The 19,179-nt window shown below is 50.1% G+C and overlaps 1 protein-coding gene and 1 long non-coding RNA gene across 3 annotated transcripts in view; one reads left to right on the forward strand and one right to left on the reverse strand.

The window, feature by feature from the left end:
* Window positions 1-18,819, reverse strand: part of LUZP1 (leucine zipper protein 1) — a 43,604-nt gene extending 24,785 nt beyond the window's left edge. The window contains exons 1-2 of one of the 2 annotated variants that reach the window (XM_080380693.1): window positions 16,929-18,819; window positions 16,103-16,887 (exon numbers count right to left, since the gene is read on the reverse strand). The gene's annotated coding sequence lies outside the window, so the exon portion shown is untranslated. Of the gene's footprint in view, window positions 1-16,102; window positions 16,888-16,928 lie in introns of those variants that run through there. The other variant, XM_080380694.1, reaches the window with a different exon arrangement.
* On the forward strand, window positions 18,580-19,151 carry LOC308061150. The gene is made up of 2 exons (XR_013927085.1): window positions 18,580-18,718; window positions 18,813-19,151. It is a non-coding gene; the product is annotated as an uncharacterized lncRNA (long non-coding RNA).
* The last annotated feature ends 28 nt before the right edge of the window (window positions 19,152-19,179 follow it).

Below are 19,179 nucleotides of genomic sequence, written 5' to 3' on the forward strand. Positions count from 1 at the left end.
CATCTTCTTGAGCTCTTGTATTGTCCCATCCCAAGCGCCTATGCAGGTCAGACAGAACTAACACTGCACATCTGACCAGTGCCACACTACAAATGGGCTAAGTACCCAAAAGCATAAACCAACACAATTTATTGTCCAGCAACATCTACAGAGCTGGGAAAGGCATCCTTGGTATGATACACCTAATGAGATCAGCTTCAAGTACCCATAACCATCTCTGAATCATCTTGCTCATAAGGCGTGGGCAGCTTTAACCCTCACATTCCTCCTAGCATTATACCAGAGTGCCACATGGGCACTCGTATATCCTGGTTGGCAGGAAAATTACAGGGTGCTGTATGTTTCTCTGCACCCCACGTGATACAGGATACTCCATTCTCCTAACAGAGCGGTGGAAGGACATACGAGCCAGTTCCTTTGCAGGAACGCTCCTTTGATTGCTCTGAGCTTTCCTGGCCAAAAGCCTGGCTCAGCCATTCAGATGTTTCCACACAGGTCCCTACAAACCCTGCAGAAAATGGGGATTGCTCCTAAGGCCCTCCCAAAACAACGAGCTTTGGACCCAGTAGCCAGGAAACCGGTCGTTCTTGTGACTTTCTTCCTGAGAGAACTCAATCAATGAAGTTTGTAAGTGCTAAACCAAAAGCTTTTTAGCTCCCTTACGCCTGTCACAAGAACAGCTTGGGGAGTTGCCATAACTACTGAACGCCCTGAACTACTGCAGCTACTGAACCATCTGTTTTCTGCCTTGGACAGAAATGAAAGGACAGGCAGGCAACCAGCCTGTGTGTGGGTGCCTGCCCAGCCTTGGCAGACAAACGCAATTCAGCAGACTCCCAGCAGATCTCAAAAGCTAGGACAGAGCAGTTTGGAAAAAGGAAGCGCAGAGGCCCAAAAGAAGCTACACTTCACACCTGCACCAGTGTCTGGAGGCCAAGACAGCAAGGTGGCTGCAGGACAAAGCCTTGTGGGGACACTAAGCAGCAAACCACCACCTAGTATCTCCCGGTGTACAGTTTAATGGTGCAGAGAACAAAGCGATGCACCTCTCATCCGCACCCACACAGTCCTAGCTATCCCCAGCGTTCAACATACAAGTGTGTGCTCCTAGCTTTCCAATGCATGCCCCAATTTTTTTTCTCTAGGACCAGCCAGGGCTGCTGCCTTTGCGTTTGAAGTGTATTTCAGAACAAAGCAGCAGCTCTGCTAATCATCCTGAAGTGCAGGGCTCCACGCTGCTGGGGAGCAACTCCAGAAGCCACAGTGGCACATTGGATTCGCCAAAAAAAGGCCGTAGGGCATTATACTGGACCCCAACCCACTGCTACTGGGTTTCCCCAGCAGACCTGACGGTCTTCTGATGCACTGCTGCCCAGCTAGTCCCATGGCCTATTTTCAACATTGCGCTGGACATCCCACTGAAATAAAGCTGCATTTGAAATTGCTGTCTGGCCCTCAGACTATCCGATAATGTTCCAGAAGGAAGCTGGCACTTTCCAGGTTTTTTGAGTTACCCAAAAAGGTACCTGTTGCTAGTATTTGTTCAAGGATTTCCTCAGGTCCTCTTTCTTCTGCTGCCCATTTGTTACAAGGTTTACAAGTAGTCTTTCCTTATGTCCATGCTCTCATTAAAGCAGAAGTTTCCTTGCTTCTGTCACAATCTGGATTCCTACACTTTGTCCTGCTTCAGCCATTTAAACAAGTACTGGGTCTTGCTCAGGGATGTCCCAAACTGTCCTAACACTGCAGATGCTGGAGCAGTGTGTGCTGGCTGAGTTGGATGTGATACTTTCTCACTCCCAGCTGCACATTCCCTGCTGTTACACACACTCCTATCCCAAGCATTCACACAGGAGTTATCCAGGCTAAAAACTAACCCCATTAAGGTAATAAATAGTAGACAGAATAATGCTTGTCCCAGTACAAAGGAGTACAATGTACGAACAAGGGTGAAAGTGAGCAGCACAGGAGCAAGGAAGGAAGAGGCAGAAAGCGGCACCATTTCTCCATCAGTGAGATTTCCAACAGCCCACAGCTGCCAGGAGCATTTCTTAAGGAAAACAGTGGCAGAGCTCCTATTAGCTCTCACCTGCACAAGCACTTCAGCAGAAATAGGTTTACCTCCAGGAAGCTTCCTGGATCTGCACTTCAACTCTGACCTGTCACCTTTCTGGAGAAGCTAGTATCCCCATGTGACGCCAGCGATGCAGGCCCTGCCCTCACTGCCACCCCACATCAATGCATTCTTCCACCACATCAGTAAAAGCAGCGGAAGACTCTCTGAGCTCAGGGTCACAGAGGCAAAGCCTAACTCTGAAGATCTATGGAAGGACCTTCCAAGTCTCATCAGGGAAATGACAGATGTATGTCAGTGTAGATCAGCATGAAGTTACAGACATGGTAAAAAACAATGTCTGTAAAATACATGTATTTTACATTACATGTAAATACATGTATTTTAAATTACATGTAAAATAACAAGCTTTCAGCTTACCACAACTATTCAGGAAAATAGCAGCTCATTGTCCCACAGGGTCAAAAATCAAGTCTAATGCTATGAGTTATTAGTAAATAAGTACAGTACACAAAAAAGAAAACATTAATTTGCCACTGTATCAACCCCACAGTGCACCAGCATCTCCAAAGCTGTTTGCAGTTCTGGTCCCATCTCAGCCTCTGCTGCCAGCTAGAAAAGCTATGCAACAAAGGTGGTCAAAAGTATGATTTCTGCAGAGGAAATCATCAAAAAACAAGAACTATTTAACCTGTAAAATGAAATTACTCAAGAGGAATAAAAGATATCTATAAAATTATTAATAGTTTGGAGAAGAGGGATATGATCAAATGTTCGCTGTTTCTGCAGTGACAAACAAGGACAGACACTGCTCCTCATGGCGTGGAGATAAGCTGTTGAACTCTGCCACAGGATGCTGTGGACACTAAAATTTTCATGGGTTTGGGGTGAACAGATAAAATAACAACACAGATGTCTTTTGAGGGTTGGTAAATCCACAGAAACCACATCGAGGTCTGTAAGTGCCTGTGCCACATGGGGCCGGAGGCTGGGAGAGCATGCAGGAACTATGTACCGCAGGTTTTCCCTGTTTCAATTCCCTTCCCTAGGGCCCTGTTCTTGGCCACTGCAAAAACACCAGGCTAGATACACTTGTGGTCTGATCCAGGACAAACATAATGGCCTTGGGTGGAAAAGTCAAGCCAGCTTACAATCACAAAAAAAGGAAAAGATCTGTCGTGCTAGATCTGCCTCAGGAGCTGGGGAAAACAAGGATTATGGTAAACACGGAAACCACAGATAGTGGCTCTTCATTGACCGGTCTCTGCCCCCTGTGGCAGGCCAGGCCAAGCAGCAGCTATGCTTTGCTTTATGACTTCAACCAGGTGTAAAAACCTTGGCTCCCACATTGCACAACAGCACGGCTTAACAGTAGGGATAAAGAATGGGTTCATCTCATCCACACATCGGCCTCCGACACACTCCTGGAGGCGGGCAGAGCCACAAGGTAAAGCCAAAGCAAATCCAGCATCCAGCTCTGCTGGTAAATCCTCTGAGCCTGAAGCAGACTCACAAGGTGACACAGGTGACCTGTTCCTGTCATTGGTGTTTTAAACCCCGAGAGGACTGTCCATCTCCTTGGACAGTACTTGTTCCCACAAAATTTAGCCTTCTAAAGCTATGCATTCAATATAAAAGGGTCCAGGCATCCACCACAGATTAAAAAAAGAAAGAAAGTGGGTAGCACTGTCAGAAAACTGTTCAACTAATCCCTGTTTGCTGCCTAAGGCTGGGTGGGTAAATGGCCCCTTGGAGACTGCACTGCCATCCTGCTGACCAAAGAGAGCACTTAACATTACACCTGTATCAGTACATGAGCCTTGCTTCAGTCCGCCCTCTGCCCCATGGCCAACTAGTATTGAACAAGCCCCCCGCACTATTAAAACCACTTTGCCCCCAAGTGAGACATCCCAAGCCATCACAAGGAGATGCCTGGGAACATCCAGGCCAAGCCCTGCCAAGGGCCACACAAACATAAAGCAGCATTGGTGATGGCGATCCGTGGCTCAGGACTGTCCTCTAGCACTCCTTAGTACAAATGGGGAAAATCTCTTAGGAACAGCTTAGACAGCCAACTTTTAGCTACACTTCAGCAAAGGCACCCTGTCCTCTCTGCACACCTTGTCCTGCACTTCCTTCCACTCTGCGCACAGGGACTCGTTCTCAGCAGGCATGGCAGGCACCATACAGACCCTCAGACTGATGGCACGGCAGCACAAGGAAATAAAATGTGACCTGAATTAAAAATTATGATTCAGATGTAAATAAATGTCTACATTTTAATTTTCCATTAATCTTCACTAACAGCCCTTTAACTCAATAACCCTGAGCAGACATCTAGGACTAATTACTCTGATAAAACTCCATATTCAAGCACAGGCCAGTGTTAACTGCTCTCTTGTAGGTCCACTTCATAAATCATCAGCATTGCTATCCACCCACCGAACAGAACAGCCCTGCCACTAGAAAGAAACATGATTATCAAAATCCCCAAAACCAGTAAAAGTTTTACTCCAAATCTCTGGGAAGTTGCTCTTGCTGCAGGGATCCTTCTTCAGGGTATGCTGCTGTTTCCCCTGGCTCGTCCTTGAGAAGCTTGCCCTGGCCTGGCTGACATCCGACACAGCCTCCCTGATGCAAATTCAACACTTGCCCTGCTTGATGCAGATGCAGATGAAATTGCTGGCACCATTTTAGGACACTACACTGGGACACATGGACAGCAGTGCTTCTGCAGGCGCGCTCAGAAGCCTGCCCTGCACTGTGCTGGCAGCCAACACACACGGGGCTGAATGAAGGCTGCAATTAGCAGCAATTCAGGCTTGTGGAAAGGCCCCTGAGGAAGGCAGGGAAGGTCAGTCAGGTTACAGGTGCCATTGGTGTTGCCTCTGGAGTAAACCAGGGTTTAGACTTGGACTGTAAACGTCTAGTGGCGGGGCTGTGCCTTTGTGGGAACCTGCCATGTGCTGCGTGCATGTAGGTTGGCAGCGGCAGGGCTGTAGCAGCTCACACACGTGGAGCCCAGCAGCACCACAAACACTGCGTGACTCTGCAGCTTTTGGACAAGCATTTATTAGAGGGGAGAGACTATCAGCTAGCTGGGGAACAGCAAGGGTTAACCCCACTGGCAGGAAAAGCCCAGGAAGAACTGGTCAGCCATCTGAAATGACTCTGGCATGAAGGCTGGCCGGCTTGGGTTACACCATGCAGCCTGCAGAACAATGCTGTGGCACCACACAGCAGCATCCAGCGTCGTTGTAGGCTTGAAGCGAACCTTTTGGCACAGGGAGGAGACTGTCTCCTATCTGCTTCTTTTGCAACCCATGAAATCCACACTTTGCTCTAAAACAAGACCTTGGGTGCTCTTACTAAACCCAGGCCGCGGGGTTTCTTCCACAAGTGCTCGGCATGCCCTGCGGGGAGCAGCCAGCTGAGCCAAGCGAGCCCCTCAAAGGCTGGGAGCCAGGCAGGACAGCAGGCAGGACAGCAGGCAGGACAGCAGGCAGGCAAGACGAGGCATGATGCCGCAGCAGGAAGCCCTGCCATCAGTTGCGCAGGAGCAGCGGACACCCCACCCACCGCACGCACTGACTCACAAGCAACGCAGCCAAAGACTGTGTGGTTTCTCCCCAAAGTCATTTGAACTAGGTGGACTGCAGGTACAGCATTTCACAGCAGCGTGTGCAGGGAAATGAAGGCTGGCTGGCTAACTACACTGCGAGTAATCTCCAGATCCTTCACGGCCTCCCAACACAAAGTCCCAGGAACCCTGTCCCCTGGCTATACCACAAATATTGTGATCTTGGACAGGCATTTTTGTTCCCTGCAAGCTCCCGCCCTGCAGCTTCAGAATATACCTTTTTGCTCACTGGCAAGCGCAAAGTGAAATGAAAGGAGGTATTCAGGAGCTTATGTCCCTCTCTTAAATGTGAGTCTCTTAAATCTTCAATGAAGACAGTTGGGTGGATTGGAAACTCTAACAGGACTCTTTTGTGTTCAATTTATTGCTGAATACCCTCAGGTAACAAAAAAGTAAATAAAATAACATTCACAAACAGATCACAGCCTGGATCTTTTAAGGGACACGCTGCCTTTGTGTCAGCATGCCTGTAGCTGTGGGGACTTCAACACATTAAGCTCAAAATTAATGCTCCATGGACAATGGGGAGGCTCTAAGACAAGCTGCAAGGATGGTATTACAACACCGTAGTTATGCCATTGAAAACAGCCTACTCAAAACCCTTGATGAATTTATGGACAGAGCATTTTCACCTGCAGACTGAGAGTCTTAAAAGCACAACGGGCATTTCACACATGGGACATACAGTGTTGCACCAGAAGCTGGGCAAACGGGCCAAAAAGGTGAGCACAACTCACTGCACTGGCAGGCAGAGACCGGCCACACACACTGCACTGCAGAACCTGCTTTGGGCAAAGAGCCCTGAAACAAGACTTGATACTCTCCACGAGTTAGAGTTCTGAGGTTGGGTGACTGGCCAGGGGATTCAGCAGCCACTGTTGGGATTCTCCTTTATGCAGAAAGAGATGGCAGAGGGATACCTGGCTTCTGCTCCCTCTTCCCAAAAACGAGCCGGAGTTATTCCCTATTCACTTGCATAAAGTGACTCCTTTGACAAGGGTGGGCACTGCCACAGCAGCAGAATAGCCGTAACTTCCCAGGGAGGAGATCATCCTGAGCATTCAGCTGCCTCCTTCAGCACACAGCTAAGAAGCTGTTTGGTGTCAGAAGCATGGGACAGGACTTCCAGCAGGAAGGTGCTGAGCCGTAGTTTTCCCATATATATGGGCTGAATATACCACCAACCTCAAAATTCATCCAGCTCCTACCAGCCTCTTGTCCATAGGGCAAGAAAGTGTTAAAGATGCCAACCAGCTCATTACTATCATGGCAGAACTTTGTTCCAAATTCTCAGTGTCATGATGCTAGAAAACCAGCAGTCTTGAAATATCCTATATTAACAAGAAAGAGGCAATTCTACTGGGCAGCCTGCATTTGCTTTTAAGTCCACTGGTACCTAATGGACAGCAGGTACTCTGGACAGAAGAAAGACAAATTCTATTGCTCTTGAAGCACACTCATTCCTGCAAGCATTACACAAGATGCTAATGAGGAAATCTGCAGGCTTCATGCCAAGTGTTAATTCATCTGAATCCCATCCTAAGTGAAGATCAGAGCCAAGAGGACATACGCTTTTCTTACAGCACGTTTAAGAAGTGGACTGTGAAAAACGGAGCATAAGCCACAAATGGAAGCAGAGGGTCTCCCTCCAGCACTTTTCCAGGGCATGGCTGGCTAACCTCACTCCCTCGCACTGTTATTTATGTGTCCTTTTTCCCCTTGTACTCCCTGGACTGAAGGAAGGAAGGATGTTTCACAGGAAGGACTGGCTTGGCTGTACTGAGATAGGACACACCACTTCCCCCACCATACTCTTTCTTTCTACAGAGACGAGGAGGAGTGGGAAATTCACATTTTCTGTCTCATCTTGGTTGCCAGTAAGGGGATGAAGTTAACCCCAAGTGTCACAGCCTGGTCCAGCTCCTGCTCCAAGCAGGGTTAGTGTCAAAAGCTGGAGCAGGTTTCTCAGGACTGCATCGTTGTGAAAATCTCCAAGGCTGAAGATGCCACAATTCCTGGTGCCCTGTTCCCATGACAAATCAATTGCATGATGAAAATTATTTTCCTTTACATCCAGTCAGCATTTATCATGTTGCAACTTCCTGCCCCTGGGTTGGGCCAATCTCCAGCATCAGTACAGACTAGGGGATGGATGGTTTGAGAGAAGCCCTGCAGAGGACGACTTGGGGGTACTAGTGGATGAAAAATTGGGTATGAGCCAGCAGCGTGTGCTTGCAGCCCAGAAAGCCAACCATATCTTGGACTGCATCAAAACCAGTGTGGCCAGCAGGTGGAGGGAGGTGACTGCCCTCCTCTGTTCTGCTATGGTGAGATCCTACCTGGAGTACTGCATCCAGCCCTGGAGACCCCAGACAGACTTGTCCACAGGAGGCCATAAAAATGATCCGAGGGCTGGAACACCTGGTAATGAAAGGCGGTAAGAGGTGGGGGTTGTTCAGTCTGGCGAGACCTTAATTGTTGCCTTTCAATATATAAAGGGGATTTATAAGACAGACAAATGGCCTGTAGTGACAGGACAAGGGCAATGATTTCAAACTGAAAGAGCGTAGATTTGATTGCACATAAGGAACATATTTTTTATGATGAGGGGGGTGAGACACAGAAACAAGTTGCTCAGAGAAGTTGTAGGTGCCTCATCATTGGAAGTGTTCAAGGTCAGGTTGGATAGGGCTTTGAGCAACGTGATCTAGTAAAAGATCCACCTGATTTTCATGACACTGCATACACCACCAGTACTGAGCAGAACAACCTTGACCTGTCCACTGTGCTGTTACTCACGCAGCCCCATGTGCAGTCACTGCCATGATGTTTTGCTGACCTTGTCCAGCTTGTTGCTGCCAGACCTGCTTTTGCAGAGGAGAGGTGCTCTGCATGCCCCGCCAGTTCACACACAGCACAGCTGGGCTCCAAGGCAAGGGCTGGCCTGAGCACCCTCAGCCACATGCTACAGCAGTCACAGCGCTCACTGGAGGCACACAGGGAAGGGATCGCTAAAAAAAGAAGGGTGGGTTTGTATGTGTGTGTGTGTGCACATGTGCATGTGCACCATGGAAAGAGAGCCCTGCTCTGCAAATCAGCTCAAAATGTAGGCAGCAGAGGAAAAAGTGAATGGAGATGATCTGTGAGTAAGGGCTTGGGAGCATATTTCTGTTGTAAGGCAGAGAAAGCAAGCCAGAGCATGGGGCTTGCCACTACTACTGCTGGGGGAAATTGCAGGAAGGTGACCCAGGCTCAAGGAATGCCACATGGCAATCGAGGCGCCACATGGCAATCAAGGCAGTCAACAGGGCACAACTTTTTCTGCACTCAGCAGTTGCTGTTTTACTCTGCCTGAGCCTAAAGCCAGCTTCACATCTATAGCTATTTAACACCCAGCTACGAGGAGCCCGTTTGCCCTCTATGCTCTGTGGAGACTAAGCACCCAAAGAGCTCCCCGTCTTCCAATCGCTGCAGGAAAAAAGTCCCCTGCTTCCACAGCAGACTGTAGCATTGCTCCTGCATTTACCTTCAAACACACAGCTTCATAGTTTTTCCCAAACATTGATGACAGTTGCTTTCTTCCCCTTTACAGTCCCCCTGTGACAGTTCATTTCAGACAAAAAGCAATGCCCTATTCCAAACCACGCTTCTGGTTGCTATGCTCTGCCCAATGCAAAAAGCTACCTGGAGGCAACATCCAGAGAATTTTAAAGCAAGCAGTTTATAACATACTAAAGCCAAATCTCATATAGAAACACTAACACCCACATATTACACAGGATACCCCTACACTGAAACATTAATCACACTCAGCAACACTAAAAATAACGCCACTAAAAAACCCCAACCCCAAACAGTAGCTATGCAGAACGGTATACAAAGGAGTGAGAAGCTTCATTAGGATTTCTTGACTGCTCCAAGTTCAAACTCTCACCACAGTGCAGTACTAGCAGCTATTTATTATCACATAGGCATTATTTATTGTTCTCCAGTAAAAAGACACATTTCCAAATGATTCACACTACCTGGGGAATTAATGTTTTTGCATCTTTGTTCCAGATCCCAGGTCAGGAATCTCCTTTCTATTCTGGTAAATTCCACTAAGATATCACATGTAACAACAAGTTCTTAAAGCAGTTTCATCACATTTTCCCTTTAAGGTAACCCACTGCACTCCCACGTGAGGCACAAGCACCTCAAAGGCACAAGCAGCTGAAAGTGCTGCAGTGGAATCAGATGATCAGCACAAGCTTGGAGCCTCTGCAGCCTCCTTTCACCTTTGGAAACGTATCTTGTGTGTTTTCAAACCAGCCCAACAGGGAAGCCACAAGCCAGTGCTGTAGCTTAAAACCCAGATAATGCATATGAAAGCAATCTATATAAAAGCAATTTTAAGAATGAATGTGAAAAAAATGTCAGATTCTGCTGCAACACGTAAGGAGGATGCAGCACTGCAGCAAAATCTGTCATTCCCAGCTGTACGATGCTGTGCTGCATGCAGCACAGGGTGGCAGAGCTGATGACACCAGGAAGCAGAGAGCTACACTGCCAGAAGCCCACACTGCACAGCCCTGAGCTTTTTCTACCTTTCTGCAAGCACCTGGATTGCATGCAGCAACAGAGGAAAACACGAAAAGTAAACATTCAAGGTAAAGAGAAACATGCCTGAGCCAATTAAAAAGTTGCTTGAGCTTATGTTCATTGTGATCAGTCGTGTAGAAAGGCACATTTTCAGCTCAGGATGAAGCTACCACTTTAGAGGTCAATTAGGACACTGCAACACATACATGAGGAGTACAGACACAGCTCTGATCACATCACACAAGAACGTGCTCACATTTTTGCCCCTACTACACCTTTTCCTACCATGGCTCTTGCACTTCCAATGCAGTGTGCTTGCTGCCGCCTGCTCCTGCACGGCTGGCATAGATGTGAGCAGCTGACAGGATGACCTGCTATGTGTTGCCCACTGGCTCCTGCAGTGGGAGAGGTGCTGTTCTGCTGCCAGGGTGGTATGCCACCAGAAAGCATGCTCCTCAGCTGCCCAGCAGGACTGCTATGCCATGATGCTGGTCAGGAAGCCCTCTCACATCACCTGCCTACAGAAGCAGATGCTTTTCTCTCCTGCCATGCAGGCTAACACATGAGCCCCAAGCTTCAGGGGTTTTGTAATATTAACCACTGAAGACATTTCCTACCTGGGCTACGAAAGCCTCCATTCTCATCTGTTGCTCTGCTTTTTCAGAGGCATGCCATGCACACTCAAGGATGTGTGCCTGGTCTTGGACACAATGCTGTTTGCAGGGTGTCCAAATGAAATCTGTCCTGCTGCTTCTGAGCCAATCACAAATCCAACCCAGGAACATGGGGTTTCATGGCAAAAAAAATCTTATTTATATTCACCACACACACACCATCAAGTCTGAAATTGCAAACCTCAAAACCAGCTAAGTTAATGAGTTAATTTGATACTAAATGAGGTCTAGTACTATGGCCTGGGCTGTATGGCAGGTCAAACTATGACTTAATCTATGACTTGGAAACCAATTAGTGAAGTAAATTCAGAACTATAAATGTTTACATGCAGGGCCAGGACCAATTAAAATCATTAAAGCCTACACATTCCCCTTCAAGACTGGAAGGGGCAAAACCACCACACATTCCTCCCAAACCAGGGTAGACGGTGAGGGGTGGTGAGGTAGCGCCTGTACTTAGCAGCATGAGTCCCCCCCTACTTCATCCTGGAGCACCCGGCAGCCCACCTGTGAGATGTGGGATCTGCCCAGGGAGCCAGGCCAGCCCACCCATGCCTGCTGGCACCAAGCACGGCTGCGCTGTGGACAGCTGGTTCCCCAAGGGCCAGGGCAGCACAGGGGATGAAGCAGTCCAGGATGGCTGATGTTAGCTGCAGCGGGCCAAGGAGCAGCAATACAGAAATTTCCAGCTCACAGAAAGCGTTTACATACACGAGACCAGTGCATTTTGCTGAAAGATCAGTGCATTTGGCTGGCTCAAGTTCAATACAGCTGATCAGACACTGGATGCTACAGCTCAGAAGTTACTTTGAAAAGATACGTGAGGTTTGCCCAATCCAGCAAAGCTCTGACAAACAGGGCCAAAATTGTTGGGACTTAATAAATACAGAAACTTTTCCACTGAAGTCCTCCAAACGCGCCATCTCTACTCCTGCTGCCCAAACCAAGGCAGCACTTTGCATGAGCTGGAACTTTGCTAAGGCCGCATGTCCAAAGTCACCACGAAAGCCAAGGGGGTGGCAGAGATACAATCACAGGCAGCAATGCTTGATATGCTCAAGGGATGCAATCACTGCACAAGTGACCTCACAGACTTTGGACCAGATCCTCAGGCCAAAGTTTTACGGCCATTTTTGTGGCCCTGCATCACGCCTGCCCCCTTCTAGCTCTGTGCTCCTCTCCCCTGGCCAGACAAAAGCAACCCTGCAGCCAGGGTGGGAATTCGGCAGGGTTGAAGGGGGTGGGGGGACACTGATGGTTAATTTTCACCCAGATCAGCTCTCTCCAGACGGCTGAACAGAGTTTGTGTCAGCTTAAGTAGGGCTGGAATGGGCACCCAGAGGAGAATGCCTGGGATGACGGGAAAGGCAAACCCACCTCCTCCAGCCACAGCACCCACCTGCACTGATTTGGCACTTCCCAAAACGGACTGGGAAGGATGTGAAAATCCCTCTCTCCTCCCAAGTTGACAGAGTTGCAGGAGCTCTCATCTGCCGGCTGTCACACAGAAACAAACTTACCAGCTGATGTTTCCTTACATTTTATAGGATATTTTGGCAACTTTGTTCCGAAGTGAACAAATGATCCATTTTGCTCCTGGGGCTACTGGTGTGGGTCCTAACGGGTTCCACCATCACCAGAGCTTATCCAGCTCTCAATGCAAAAGGTTGCATAGCAGGCTGATTGCCAAGTATAACATTAAAACTCGTATTTCCTAGGCACCCTCTCTCCTTTCAGTCCTTTCCAGATTGTGTTGCGCTGAGGATCTCAAATGTTCGGGAACGCAAATGTTACACTTGCTGCACAACCTCTGCAAGGAAGTGCTGAAATAGTCTCAGCTCTGTTTTACAGAGAAGGAAACAGAAACTGCCTGTGCATGGTGTTTACGCTCCTGTGCATACTGCTGGTGCGCTTAGGTAAGGCTGCTTGTTGCACCTTGCACATCTTACTCCACCCTGGAGGGGGTTAAAGAACACAGGGCTGAACTGCGCCTTAGAACCTCTTATCAGCTGAGATTAGGGCCTTGGCAGGGAAACATCACTGCCAAAACCTAAGACGACAAAGCCAGAGAGACAAAAAGATTAAGGCCTAAACTGTCACATTTTGGTGGCTGACATCCAATGCCACACTTCATACTTGATCATCTCAAAAAGTGCTCTGATTTTGGAACCAACCCAAACCCCGTTGATTCCATGGGAATGGCATGCCCACTGTGCTTTCCCAGAGTCAGGGTGGTTATGAGGGCTCCTAAATCTGGACAATTAAAGGCAAATGATTTGTGGGTTTTCTACCAAATGGATTCTGTCACCAGCTCTAAACCCTCAAATCCAGAGAGATGTGACTGTCCACAGTGTCTGCAGTGGGTGGCTGCAACCGCCATCAGAGGACGGCTGCCTTCTCCTGTTACACTGGCAAACAGCTGAGCTTAGGGAGATGAAACCCACCTTGGGTGAATACAGAGAGAAGAAGAGATCAAACTAAAGGACTCAAAGCCCTCCAAAGATGCAGCCTGCCTAAAGCAAAGGGAATACAGTATGGAAGGATGAAGCAGACCACCAGCACCAGGGATGCAGGAAGTGTAGGCAAGCAGCACTTGCTCATCAGCTGTCACCAAGTATTTGAAAACACATGCTTCCAACTTCACATGTGCAGATCCAAACATTACCCAAGACAAAAAGACTGTACAGCAGCGTGCCTTAGACTTGCGAAGACGTAATGAACAAAGCCATGACCACAACTAGCATTCTCCCTTACAGTATGTTTTAAAGGTTCCTATGACCTGCATTGCACCAGTTAGTGCAAAACGTATTGCAGGCTACTAATCATCACCATCATGCGAACCTTCCAACCCAAATGGCACCCTAAAAAGATTATTTGCTTCGTTTTAATGTAACAGTTGTATCAGAATTGTCCTATTTTGTCATTTGGCTCAGTCACACCAGCCACACTTTCTGAAAAGCTTCCATGAGGAAGGCGGCACACATCGGCTGGTTCCTCATTGACAGCAGACCTCGGTGAGAAGGAAAGGTTTCGTGGAGGATAAGCACAACCTCAGAGTGCCTGTGTACAATGCTATGGTAAGGTCATACTCAAAGATGTGATCACCAATACATTTTAACAAACAAAATAATGTGGTCTAGATTGCAAGGCATACCGGGCTTTTAAACATTACCATTTCTGGTAACAGCCACATTTGACAGTACTCTTTTTTTAACAAAAGCTATTTTTGTCTACACTTCCTAACTCACTTTACATAAATAAATACAGTAACATTCTCAGTTGGGCCAAATTCTCAGGGTACAGAGAAATCCAGAGGGCTAGTGAAGAGCCCACTTTGCCATAACTTATTTTAACTTGCCCTATACTGCAGCGAAGAAACTTTACTGTTTATAGGGTTATGGGGAAGCTGAGGCTGAAGGGCAGCTCAGACCAGAAGAGAGATATAGGGGTTTGTTAATGGGACCAGCTCTATTCTCCCTCACCCCCTTGCCCCAATTCACTCCTGCCCACAGGAACTTTCAGCCACACATCCAAAAGAAACACAGCAACCAGCTCTCCACATCCTCCTCCTCCTCCCTGCAGTGCCTCGCCTGGGAGGGGTCCTGCACCCCAGCCCCCTGCCTGACCGTCACTTCCTCAGGCCTCTGGAGCCCTGGGGTCAGGGAGTCAGCGTGGCAGGCAGCACCGAGCGTTTTCTGCCCTCCTTACTGCCACGGAGCTGCCACAATGGAGGAATTATGCTTCTGCAGGTGCCGTGGACGCAAAGCGGCCGCAGAGCACGCCGTCCCTGCCGAAACGCGCCGGCTGGCCACAGGCTGCATTAACTGACTGGGGCACACAGCTTTGGGCTTTGTACTCGTGCAGAATGCAGGAGCACTGAGGAACACTGTCCCTCCTCACTATCCAGTGGGCCAGGAGATGTGTATCTCTGCCAAGAGACGTAGGAATGTGGTAAGTAACTGCATTTTTTCCCTAAACCCTGAATGCCTGAGACCACTCCAGGGTTGTAAAAATGCTTCCCCCTTTCGCTGTCATTGCTGTGTGGTACGGCTCAGCCAGGGACTCGTAGGAAACAGTGGCACTGCAACAACTAGCGCTCTTTTCCTGGGATTTCTGTGGAAAATTTCAACAGAATTTACGCACCAATTAAAATCTAATCCCACTGTGCCAAACTGGAACGTGCCAATCGGTCAGGACGGTCACTTTAACTTGTGTCTAACTGCCTTAAGGGCTTCAGATGTAGCATTGGAAGGAAAAAAAAAAAATTACGCAGCTTTGCAATGGAAGCGCAGTCACCAAGGACAACCACCAAGGGTCTGCTCTTCCACTTGCTTTGCATACCAGCACGTGGGGCACCTGGCAGAGCCAAATGTGGTACTTTTAAGAAATTTTACTAACAGAAAAAGAACAGTTTCGCGACACTCTGTCAACAAATTCCCTCACGACAGGGAGAAAAGAAGGCTGAAGCAATTAACAAAGGCGAAGCATCGATAAAGCACACACGTAAGAGGGACGACAGTATTGATTGTACGATAAATGTGAGCGGGCTAAGGAGAGAACGGGGAATTCAGAAGAAATAAGCAACAGGAAAAGGAGTATATGGCTGCAGCAAGGAGAAAAAAGGGTATTCGCAGAAATCTGACGCTCTGAGCGCCTCTTGGACACCTCCACGATCTCAGCTGCACCACCGCACGGCGGTGCGCACCGACGGGCGTGGGACCCCCGAAGGCGTGCGACCCCCGAGGGCGTGGGACCCCCGAGGGCAGCCCGCCGCCGCCGCGCCCCAGGGACCGTGCCCTTCCCGGGCGGGGAGCGGCCGCCGGCCGGGCCGCTCCGGTCAGGAAAGCGGCGGTTCCGGTCACGTCGGAAGGAGCCCGACGGCGGCCCCATTTCCGAGCGGGGGCCGAGGCCCCGGCGGGCGCCGCAGGGCCGGGTCGCCCGCGGTGTGACGGCGGCCGGGACTGCGGGCACTGCGCCGCCGCCACCGGCCCGGCCCCGCGGCGCCCGCCGGCAGGGAAGGCGGTTCTGCCGCCCGCGGAGACAAAGCGGATGCCTCGAATTCCTCCCCGCCCGGCCGGTCTGGCGGGGCTGCGGCACCCCCTGCCCGCCCGCTCGTCGCCCGTCTCTGCCTACCTGGGCAGCGGGAGCGGCCCGGCCTCCTTCCCGCCCGCGGCGCGCTCCGGCCGGCGGGACAGCCCGGGCTCGGGCAGCCGCAGCCCGCAGGGGGCTCCGGGCTCGGCGGCGGGTGCAGGCGCTGACAATGAGGGGAGGGACGCGGTACCGGGCGGTGCTTGACGTCAACGGGAGCGGGGCGGGGGCTGCCGTGCCCGGCCCGGACGCGGTGCAGCGCCGCGGCGCCCTCCCCCGGCGCTGGGCGAGGGCGGTGAGGGAGCGTCGGCCATTTTGGGGGGAGCGGGCCGGGCCCGGCGGGCCGGCTGCGTTAGCGCCGGGGGCTGCTGCCTTCGGAAGGGCCGTGGGGGGGAGCGGGGAGGGGGCGAGCAGCTCGCCGCGGGCGGGCGCCGGGGGGCGGCAGCGGGCGGGGGGCAGCGCGCAGGTGAGGCCCTGCGATGGCTGGCGGCACGGGGGGCTCGGCGCCAGTCCCGGGGACCGGGCCCCGCCGCCGCCTCAGGGCTCCGAGGGGCCGCTGGCGGGGCGGGCGCTGCCCCCCGTCCCACCGGGCCGTACGAGAGACCCGCTCCCCCGGAACGGGGCAGGGCGCGGCACGCCGGGTGGCACCGGGAGGCTCGTCCTCCGGCGCCTTCGGTGCGTCCCCCGGCCGCGTCACCTCTGAGGGTCTGGGACTTGGGATGGCGTCGAGCAGGGACCCGGCGGGGGTGGGTCCCAGCTCCGGTATGTGCAGCCCGAGGGTGTTTGATGGGGTCAGCGAGAAGAGACCTCCCCGCGCTGGCTGCGCGGAGCTGCGCCGAGTCGGCCCGGGCCGTCCGCGGAGCAGCGGGACTCGTGCGGCACTGGCCGGGGGGTGCACAGGGACAGACGCTGAGGAGCGATGGCGCGATGCGTGTTGTACGGCACAGGGCTGCGGCCGCACTGCTGAGCCAACAGTGGCCCAGTCGGCGGCTGGTGACCGCTTCCAGCCTCCCTGCCCGCTGCTGCACTTCCAGCCTCACTGCCTGCCTCCCTGCCTTCCAGCCTCACTGCACTTCCAGCCTCACTGCCTGCCTCCCTGCCTTCCAGCCTCACTGCACTTCCAGCCTCTCAGCCCTGCTGCTGTGCCCAGCAGTCCTGGAACACATTGTCCCCAGCTGCCTGTAGGCGCATTAGCTAGAATCGGATTTCCAAAACTGTTCTGTTTCAGAGAATAGCAAAGGTGCTTCGAGTCCAACTCACCCTGAAGAGTAAAAGGAAACCAGGAGAGGGGAAAACTACACAGGGGCTGGAATGGGAAGAGGGGTAGAGGAGCAGGGGAGTGGAGGAGGAGGCATGCCAGAGGTTATGTTGCTGGTGTTGCGCACTTGCTTAGGGTGGGCTGGAGGAGACCACTCTGCTTGTGGGCAGATATGAATAGCAGGGTGGCGTAAAGCTGGGAGGTAAGCAGCAATCTCTTTCTTACCTGGAAGGTTATCATTGGTGGTGTGACAGCCTCCTCTTCTTATGGTACTGGACAGAAAGGTGGTTTAGTTCCAAGGTGCAGGGTGTAAGTAATATGTGCAAATGTGACTAGAGATGATGGGGTGACAAACGCCCATAAAATTATGAAGAATATGGGGAAGCAACAGAAGCTGTCAGCACATCTGACAACAGAGGACCCATATGGGTGTAGTAGGTTTAAATAAACAAAAGTAGCTCATGCAGTTTATGCACAGCTTGATAACGTGAGAAGTGGATGGCTATAGGATTCCACAAACACCAGAGGTATGAAGCTGAAAAGGAATTAGACAAGCTCACAGAGAACAGATTTCTCAGTGGCTATTAAAAATGTCAATCTGAGTCTTCTTCCAGTTCATGAAGTCCCTGAACTGACTCTTCAGATATTCTTGCTATTCTGTACTTGCCCTGTTTCTATGGTGAATTCAAATGAGACATCTAAGTTGATCTAACAGCATGCTGGTGATGATACATGCATTTCTGCTTCCCTCCTTCTGAAACTACTTGTGCATCTGTGCTGCTTCTGTTATACCAGTTCTGGCATTTGTTCAGTTCATTAAACTGGCAGAAAATTAACGCATGGTGAAAGCTTTTCTGCCAGTTTAGTGAGTTCAATCAGCCCACTGTTTTCTGAGCCAGTGGTATCCACCAAATCAAAATTTCTTGCTTCTCTCTGTAAAGTAAGACTAGATTTTTTTTTCAGTGAAGATTCTCCTGTTACTACCTGATTCCAGGTTTTCAGGCTTTTAAGTATTTATAACATCAGAGTCATGATAAGATCCTGATATTTACTGAATTAGTTTCTAAAAGCTCTTGACAGAGCTGGAGCCTTGGCTGTGCTAGGTGCCAGACGGTTTAGGAATATTACTAAATACAGTAAGCAGGAAAAAAGAAACGGATACATGCCTGTATGGGCAGCAGTGCTGTATAGCTTGCTAGTCTTACAACATTATCAGCACTCTATATGGCAACCAACATAAGTTTTCTTGGGTTTGGGGTTTTGTCTGTGTGTTTGTGCATGTGTAACTGTTTCTTGTTTCTAGGATCAGCAAAATACCACCATTATCTCCCCTAGGAGCCTGCAGCCACATTGAGGTACAGTAACGAAGGTGCTGAGAAGCAAGCAGCAACATCAGAAGCAAGGTGATGTCTTATTCAGTTCATACTGTTGCCATCTTCCCCTTGGTCAAAAAGCATATGCTATGGCACTACAGTGAGAATGTGGTGTCCTCCTCAGCCTGAGGATCTTCGTACCTGTCTTCACCAGCTTCATAAGAAGCCAAAACCTGACATATCTGGATGGGGAGTGGCAGCTGGTGGGAATAAACAACAGGATTTGCACACTTCTGGCTCTTTTTTGAGGTCACAGTCATTCCACACTGGCACTAACCGTATTTTCCTGTTTCAGTTTTGTGCATGCAAAAAATTAAGTAACAGAAGTAGAAGACTGAGGTGCTTTTCAGTAATTTACATGCTATTTATTTTGTAGTATTTCTGTCCTGGCTATTCTATTAATGATAAAATGTGTTAAAATTTTTTTTCAAATAAATTGTTGTCTTTCTACAGTTCACCACGAGCATAGCTTCAAGTGCAGTATTTGTGAA

This window comes from Falco punctatus (genome assembly GCF_963210335.1).
Source record: "Falco punctatus genome assembly, chromosome: 3".
Lineage (NCBI taxonomy): Eukaryota > Metazoa > Chordata > Aves > Falconiformes > Falconidae > Falco > Falco punctatus.